This window comes from Monodon monoceros, unplaced genomic scaffold (genome assembly GCF_005190385.1).
Source record: "Monodon monoceros isolate NGI ecotype Baffin Bay Population unplaced genomic scaffold, NGI_Narwhal_1 Super_Scaffold_13, whole genome shotgun sequence".
Taxonomy (NCBI): domain Eukaryota; kingdom Metazoa; phylum Chordata; class Mammalia; order Artiodactyla; family Monodontidae; genus Monodon; species Monodon monoceros.
Window position 1 is genome coordinate 376951 of NW_021703769.1, and position 6970 is coordinate 383920.

A 6970-nucleotide genomic window follows, 5' to 3' on the forward strand; every position below is an offset into this window, starting at 1 on the left:
GGGGGGGGAGGCTTCGAGTCAGCTCAGCGGCTCCTGCCGCAAGCCTGCCCCTCCTCTGGGGGCATCTCGGCCGGGACGGTGCTGAGAGCTCAGGAATACTGGCTGGTACTTGGGGAGCAGGAACAGAGTGCGCTGAGCACCCACACCTGTAGGCCCCTCCCACATCAGTCTAGAATGTGGCCTGAGGGTCCTCGCTGCACCCCCAGCGTCTATGCTGTGTGTCTGCGCGTGTGTGTGTGGGGTGTGTGTGTGTGTGTGTGTGTGTGTGTTTCCAGGAGGGCTAGGTGTCTGGGGAGGGCGGAGACCGTCTATGTGTCCCTGTATTTGTCTGAGTCTCCGTGCATCTGGTATGTTTCCGAGCGCGTCCCTGGGCCATGCGTGTGTGTTTGCACGTGCATGTGTGCCTGTGTGTGCATGCACACGCGTGTGTGCTCGAGTCTGTATCCCGGGCACGTGTCTGCACCTTGGGGTACACACGTGGCCTTCCTGTGTGTCTATATTAGTGGGGTGGAGTGTGCTGTTTCTCCTCTAAGGTCAGGAATGACCAGTCCCCCCCCAGGAAGCCCGACCCCGGGAGGGGTGGTGGCAGGAAGGTAGCTGCTGGGCCTTCTCCCCCCCCACCCCCAGGCTCTGTCCACCTTCAGCAGCTCTGGCGAGTTAAAAATAGCCCCGGGGCCTCTGGAAGCGGAAGGGGTAGAGGCACCGGCGGGGGGAGGGCGGAGGGCGGGAGGCACCCCTGGCCCAGCAGGCAGAGGGCGGGTGTCCCGGGCCCACGCCAGCACTGCGAGGCCAGCCAGCCCGGCTCCAGCAGGGCGGGTCACACATCCTCCTGGCCCCACCTGCGAGGCCGCGGGACCCCCCTGCCTTGGGGCTCCTTGGGGCCCTGCCCTTGAGAAAGCGGAGAAGGCCCTGGGGCAGACAGCCTGGCAGAGCCTCAGTCCCCAGAGGTAGGAGGGGCTCCAGGGCTGCCCCCTCCTGGCCCCCACTTCCCTGGAGCCCCAGGTAGGAGGCAGGTAGGGGCAGGGAGGGAAGAGGACAGACAGCCCCAGGAAAGCATCTTCCCTCAGGGAGGGGTCAGTGGAGGATTTGGGTTTTTTTTGTGTAACTGTTTATTGACGTACCACATACATACTGAAAAGTGCACATACCTTGAGTACATAGTTAATGAATTTTCATAAACCGAACACAACTTCTCACCAGCACCCGAAACAGGAGAACAGGGCATGGCCAGCCCAGGAGGCCCCCTGGGCCCACATCCCAAAGGCTATCGCTGTTTGACCCTACTGGCTGTCCCGCCCGTTTCTGAAGGTGGCCTGCCGTGGAAGCGAGGCCACTGTGGAGCCGGGAGTCCAGGTGGCTGTCCTCCTGGCTGTCCAGTGTCCCTGTGTGACAAGCTGCATTTCACTTACATATCCTGCTGCTGGTGGGCAGTGGGTTTTTCCAGTTCGGGGCTATTGCAAAGAGGGCGTCCTTGAACATGCTGGGACGTGTGGTTTTTGTGAACCTGAGCACGTATTTCCTTGGGCCCCCTAGAAGTGGAGCTGCGGTTGGAATGGTCACAGGTCTCGCTGAGGATCTTATGGGGTCCTGTGGACACTCCCAGAAATGCTACCATTTGCTCCTGCTTTCAGCGAGTGCACACTCGGGGGCTCCTAGACTCGAGGCCTGGCCTAGGGCCTCTCCAGCCTGGGGTCTGTTTGTTCTTGGCCGGGCTGGGCCTTGGGCTAGGGTCTCCCTGGGCGAGGCTGTCCTCCACCCCCCCCAGGAGGGCAGCGCCCATGCGCCCTCCACCCGGCGGGCACGCCCAGAGGAGGTGTCCCATCCCGGCGGCCCACACCCACCCTTCCTTCCTCAGGAAAACCTGTGGTCTGATAAGGCCTCCAGGCTCTGGTTTTCAAACCACCCCGGCACCAGGACCCCCCAGGGGAGGAGGGAGCAGAGCCCCGCGCAGCCCAGCCCGCAGCAGCAGCAGCCGTGGACTGGGGAACTGGGCTCTCGCGCTCCCAGACCCCTCCCGAAACACAGAGGCACACGCGTGGCCACAGAGATGGTCTCTGAGGGTCCTGGCCGGGTCTGGGGGCAGTGAGGCGGGGCTGGTCAGACCAGGTGGGATGGCTGCTCCTCCCGGCTCCCCCCAGGCAGGGGCCTTCCAAGGCAAAGGCCCCGAGCTCCTCCAGCCCCCTCCCCTGGCTTTCCCCCGCCCCGCCCCTCTCCTGGGTGTGTGGGGTTGAGGGCTCAGAGGAAGAAAACTGCCCCGCAGTTCTCACTCACCTCCCAACACCAGGCAAACACGGCCTCTTCCCAGGGCCTGTCCGCCTTGCCTGGGGTTCCCAGCAGCAGCCCAAGGGTGACCCCAGCCTCAATCCCATCAGGAAGATGTGCCCCCAGGACATCCAAGGCTGGCAACCGCAGCAGAAAGCCGGGAGCCTGCTCTCAGTGGCCGCCTGGCCCGGGCCCTTTATCGTGCCCACCTGGCCCTGGTGACTGTTAACCCCCGTGATAACGATGTTGGCAAGGGAGGTGGCACCTTGGGGCCGCTTTTGTGTTCTGCCGTCTTGCTCAGCCCACTCAGCTATGCTAGGGGGGCTCTCCAGGTGCAGACTGTCACCCAGAGAAGTAAGTGATTTACCCAAAATCACACAGTGGGCGTTGATCCTAGTTCCGGCCAGGCTGGCCCCTCAGGACCCAGGACACAAGAGGGAATCTGACATGGCCATGCCCTCATGGAGCACAGGGAGGGGCGAAGGACAGTCAAAAAGTGCAGGCGTTAGGCCAAAGTGGAGCCCTGTCTGGGCGGGCTCCACTCTCCCTGAGCAAGAGTGTGCAGCTGTCTTGGCGGGCTGGGGGGCAGGGTTGGGAGTGGGTCCTCAGGACGGCTGAGAACCACCAGGTGGGTAGGAGCAGGAAAGGCATTCTAGGTTGAGGGAACAGCAGGTGCAAAGGCCCTGGGGCAGAAGAACCACCGCATCTGGGCCCTGGCAGGCTGGCGTGTGAGGCTGGTGTCAGGCAAAGCCAAAGCGCAGGCACGGTGCCCCTGCAGCTCTCCTCGTCCACAGCAGGTGTGTGGGCCTGGGACCCACCTGTCCGCAGGTCCCGTGGAGGGTGGGGCATATTCCACTTCATTTCAGGTGCTCCCCGCTGCCCTCGGGCTGGGCTGCCCTGGACGCTGGCTGTGTGGGGCACCCGTGGGAGGGAGTGTCACCAGCTGTGGTGGGGCTGGCTGCATCCCGGAGCTGTGCCAGGGTGAGGGAAGGGTCCCTCGGGGGCTGGCCCCACCTGGGCAGGACTGGAGGTCAGTTTGCCCCATCTTAATGGGGGCCCCTGAGGCCCATAGCACGGACTCTGGTGCCCCACCCCTCAGCCGAGGTGGGGAGAGAGTCCTGGCTGGACTAACGGGGTCTGAGGTTGAGGCTGGTTGGAGAAGGGGGTCCAAGCCAGGGCGGCCCTCCAGGAACAGCTGTGGGAGCCCCCCCAACCTGCCAGGGCCCAGGTGACCCGAGGGTAGGGCTTTGCACGGGACCCCTGCCCAAGTGACCTCTGAAACCCCATTGAGCAGGGGATAGGAGTGCCCTGCGGTCACCCTTCTGCCACATGACCTCCCCTGGCCCCAGCCACGCTGGGGTGTGGGCTGCGTGCCCCAGGGTCAGAGGCACCCAAGCCAGCTCCTCTCCTTCGAGGCCTCCCCGCCCCCGCTGGGCACCTGCAGCCCTGGCCTTGCTCCACAGACCCGCGTGTCTCCCGCGCCCACACCCGCTCTGGTTTCCTGTCCCCTGAACAGGCACCCGCCGCCCCGTGGCCAAGCGGATAGGCAGCTCCCCCCGCTTCTCCCTCATCGACCGCGTCCACTCCACCCAGGGCTCGTCAGCTCTCGTCCTAAACACATCTCTGGATCATTCGATCGTGCCCGTCTCCTCTTCAAAAGTCTGTGACGGGACCTACAGCCTGTGGAAAACCCCAGAAGCTCCTGCCCGGCAGTCGCCACATGGCCCCACATGGCCTTTGAGGTCACCGCCCCCCAGAGGACCTGGGCTCGGCCCAGCGAGGACTTCCCCCCGCCCGGCTCAAGCTGCACGCTGCTCACCGCCGCAGCCACGCCCCCCCATCCGGAGGGCGTCTTGCCCTCGTTCCAGAGATTTGGGCGGGACCGCCTCCTGCCCAGTGTCCAGAACTGGGCCTGGTTCCCTCCGGAGTGAGCAAAGCAGGACACACACTCCCAGACACTCTTGTACAAACCTGGCAGTCGCCTCTGAACAAGCACACACAGACCCAGACACACAGAGACACCCATGCACCAACACACACACACACCCGAGGAGCCCACAAACACGTGTGCAAACACACAGGCATGACGAAGGCTCATGGCAGCTGTCAACAGAAACAGCCCCAGACAGGCTTCGAGGCAGTGAGATGGATTTCATGCGGTCTCCTGCAGCGGGGAGAGACTCCACTCCAGCTGAGACAAAGAGGCAGGGGGTTCAAAGGGAGAACAGACTGGGACAAAGCACATTTTGGGGTTTGGCAGCATGGGGATTTCTGTTTTGCCTGTGCTACACGGCATGCAGGGATCTTAGCTCCCTGACCAGGGATCGGACCCGTGCCCCCTGAAGTGGAAGCACGGAGTCTTAACCACTGGACCTCCAGGGAAGCCCCAACATTGGGATTTTTTGAGCAAAAAGACAGTGTGGGGGGCTGGAGTCACCTTTAGGGACATGACGGGTGCAAGTGGAGGCCAGGCTGAGGTTGGGTCAAGGCTCTCGGCAGGGCATTGGGGCAAGTCCTTCGTGGGTCCGGGGTTTACACCCCTGGCTGCTGCGCCCTGAGGGTGGGCACACTGGGAGCCGCCGGAGCCTTTGGATCCAAAAGTGAAAACGAGCCCCAGGCCTGAAGGAGGAGGTTTTGTCCCATTGATTGGTTGGGTCTTTTTACTTTGGACTGATTTTAGGTAGATGGAAAAGCGGGGACATTTGGGAGTCCCCAGAGTTCCTGTGTGCCCCTCCCCCGGCCCAGCTTCCCCTAAAGTTACCACTGCAACCCTGAGGCAGCTTCTTAAGTGCAGCTCCGACCCTACTTGCATTTCACCCGTTCTTCCATCAATGTCCCTCTCCTGCTCCAAGACCGCATCCAGGGCACCACATTGCAGGGCCCTCACGTCTCCCCAGGCTCCTCTGGGCTTGGACCATTTGTCTGACAGCACTTGTTTTCATGACCGTGACAGTTTTGAGGTGTGCTGGTCAGGTGTTTTGTAGCATGTCCCTCAGTTTGGGTTTGTCTGATGTGTTTTCTCATGATCACACCAGGGTTATGAGCTGGGGAGAAGACAGCAGCAGCGGTGAGGGACCCTTCCTGTCACATCATATCAGGGGCCTGATGTCCCATGATGTCCCTGATCACTTGGCGAGGGGGCTGCCTGCCAGGTCTCTCCCCACTATAGCCCCTCACTTTCCCTTTTCCAGCCTCTTCTTCAGAGGGGGTTCCACACTCAAGGAGTGTGTGTGTTCGCCTCCACCTCCTGGAGGACGCCAGACTCACGGTCCTGCGTTTACGTCGCCTGTGTCACTTCGTGCTTTGTGACACATCCAGCGGGACGTTATTCTGATGCTCAGATGGCCCCGGCTCCGGCCACCTTTCCCATCAGCTCCCGTGTCCCTCTGTCCTTTGCTTTCTGAGCCCTTCCATCCTACCAGCACTGCCACACGCTCCCCCTGTGTTTTCCCTGCCCCGCCGTGTCTCCAGGGACCCCCCTTCCCGGGTCCACTCTGGCTGACCTCTCAGCTGACCTGCTCGCCGCCTGGCTCCTTCCCAGAATAAAAGGCGTCCTGTCTTGCTCTCCAATACTGGGACGTACGTGGCATGTGGCAGGTTCGATGTGCTCCATGAATGTTGCTGAGTAGTGCGTGAATGGATGGATGGATGAGGCCGAGGCAGTGGGCTGGCACCGCACAGGGTTGGGGCCTCTCCAAGCCCACCAAAGGGACCCCAGAACACCCTCCTCTGATGGGAGGGGAGGGGCCTGTACCTTGTCCAGGTGGGACAGGGCCCCTCATCACCTCCTTTTCCTCTGCCTCCCAGCCCCTAGCACAGGAGCTGGGCCAGGCGACCCCACGGGGAGACTCCTGGCACACAGTAGGTGCTCAGAAAATGTGCCCCGTCCCGCCCTTTCCTCCCAGGACGGAGCTCGGTCAGGCTCTGGCTGACTGTAGCCCCCAGCAACCCCCTTCGTGTCCCCGCCTGGCCGCTCCCCAACAGGACCCTGGGGAGAGCCCAGTGTCCCTCCCCACCCCCACCCCCCATGGCTGTCTGCAGCCATCACCAGCTTCTGCGACTCGAGCCTCCGCGGCTGCGGCCCCGGGGAGCAGCTGCGTTCCTCGGCGGGGACGGAGGCCCCCAGCCCCCTTGCCCTGCTCCAGCGCTGACTGGCTGCTCCCCCGCGGCCTCCCAGTTTCCAGAGCCCGCCTGAGATGGAATTACAGCCCCAGGCCCGCACCTGCGGCTGGCAGCGGTGCCTCCTGGCTCGGCCGGGCCCTGTCTTCCCTTTTCCTCCCAGGGCCAAGCGAGGTCCCAGTTGGGTAGGATGCCTGCCGTGTGCCCAGGGGAAGCGGGGGCTGTGGAGACCCCCCGTGGGGGTGGGGCGGGGATCAGGGAAGCGTCCTCAGGGAACGACGCCTCCACAGGAATGAACAGGGAAAGGGGGGCTTAGGCAGGAAGGGGGGCGGCAAGGAGAAGACTTGGAGCCGCAGAGGTGGTGGGGTCAGATGATAAAGTGACCCGGACCAGCCCAGCGGGGAGCCCGGTGTCACCACCCTCGCTCAGGCCAGCCTCAGGCAGCTGAGCCCTGGGGGCAGGGCTGCGGCGGCGGGGGGGGGGGGGGGGGGGGGGGGGGGGGGCCCCCCCCGGGGGGGCGTCGGGGGGGGGGGGGGGGGCGGCGGCGGGAGTGCTCCTTGGCGCCTCCCGGGGGAAGTTGGTCGCAGAC